At 30.6% G+C, this 1,742-nt stretch overlaps 1 non-coding gene across 1 annotated transcript; it reads right to left on the reverse strand.

Moving 5' to 3' along the window:
* Positions 1 to 1,421: 1,421 nt before the first annotated feature.
* Positions 1,422 to 1,529, reverse strand: LOC130964010 (small nucleolar RNA R71). The gene has a single exon (XR_009080124.1). It is a non-coding gene; the product is annotated as a small nucleolar RNA R71 (small nucleolar RNA).
* Positions 1,530 to 1,742: the final 213 nt, after the last annotated feature.

Consider the following 1,742-nt stretch of genomic DNA (forward strand, 5'->3'; position numbering starts at 1 on the left):
TTAGTCAAAAATTTTTTTAAAATAAGTTGTTTCTTGTAAGTCAAGTCAAATTTTCAAATTTTAAAAATCTTATCTTTTTAAAACTTTTTCAAAAATTAAATCTTTTTCATTTTTCTTATTAATTTTCGAAAATTCTTTAAAATATTTTTCAAAAATATTTTTCTTAATTTTATGCTAACAATTATTATTTTTCGAAAATTATGCTAACAATTAATATGATTGATTCAAAAATTTGAAGTTTGTTACTTTCTTGTTAAGAAAAGTTCAATCTTTAAATTCTAGAATCTTATCTTTTAGTTTCTTGTTAGTTAAGTAATTAATTTTAATTTTAAAAATTAAATCTTTTCCAACCATATCTTTTTAATCATATCTTTTTCAAGTTTTATCTTTTTTTTTTTAAAATTTGATTTAAAAATATCTTTTCTAACTTCTTATCTTCTTATCTTCTTATCTTTTCAAATTTGATTTTCAAATCTTTTTCAACTAACTATTTGACTTTTTGTTTGTTTCTTACTTTTTTCAAAACCACCTAACAACTTTTCTCTCTCTAATTTTCGAAAATACCTGCCTCTTTTTCAAAAATTATTTTTTTAATTAATTAATTATTTTAAATTTTAATTTTAATTTTATTTCTTATCTTAATTTTTGAAAATTATTAATTCCTTTTCAAGATTATTTTTGAAAACTTCTGTCTCTCATCTTATTCTATTTATTTAGTCATTCACTAACACTTCATCTCAAATCACTGCCTCTATCCTCACCTTTGTGTTTGGATTCTCCATTCTTCTTCACTCTTATTCCCTTTCTTCTTCTACTAATAATAAGGAACCTCTTTACTGTGACATAGAGGATTCCTCTTCTTTTTCTGTTCTCTTCTCTTTCATATGAGGAGGAATAAGGAAAAAGACATTCTTGTTGAAGCTGATCCAGAACGTGAAAGGACTCTGAAGAGAAAACTAAGAGAAGCTAAATTACAATAATCCAGAGACAACCTTGCTGAAATTTTCAAACAAGAAAAGGAGATGGCAACCGAACCCAACAACAATAATGCAAGAAGGATGCTTGGTGATTATACTACACCTACTTCAAAGTTTGATGGAAGAAGCATTCCAATTCTTGCCATTGGAGCAAACAATTTTGAGCTGAAACCTCAATTAGTTGCTCTAATGCAACAAAACTGCAAGTTTCATGGACTTCCATCAGAAGATCCCTATCAATTTTTAACTGAGTTCTTGCAGATCTGTGAGACTGTAAAGACGAATGGAGTAGATCCTGAAGTCTACAGGCTCATGCTTTTCCCTTTTGCTGTAAGAGACAGAGCTAGAACATGGTTGGATTCACAACCTAAGGATAGCCTGGACTCCTAGGATAAGCTGGTCACGGCCTTCTTGGCTAAATTCTTTCCTCCTCAAAAGCTGAGCAAGCTTAGATTGGATGTTCAGACATTCAAACAAAAAGATGGTGAATCCCTCTATGAAGCTTGGGAAAGATACAAGCAGATGACCAAAAGGTGTCCTTCTGACATGCTTTCAGAATGGACCATTCTGGATATATTCTATTATGGTCTGTCTGAATTCTCTAAGATGTCATTGGACCATTCTGCAGGTGGATCCATTCACCTAAAGAAAACGCCTGCAGAAGCTCAAGAACCTATTGACATGGTTGCAAATAACCAGTTCATGTACACTTCTGAGAGGAATTTCCTGAATAATGGGATGCCTCAGAGGAAGGGAATTCTTGAG

The sequence above is a fragment of the Arachis stenosperma genome, chromosome 2, assembly GCF_014773155.1.
Source record: "Arachis stenosperma cultivar V10309 chromosome 2, arast.V10309.gnm1.PFL2, whole genome shotgun sequence".
In the NCBI taxonomy this organism is placed as follows: domain Eukaryota; kingdom Viridiplantae; phylum Streptophyta; class Magnoliopsida; order Fabales; family Fabaceae; genus Arachis; species Arachis stenosperma.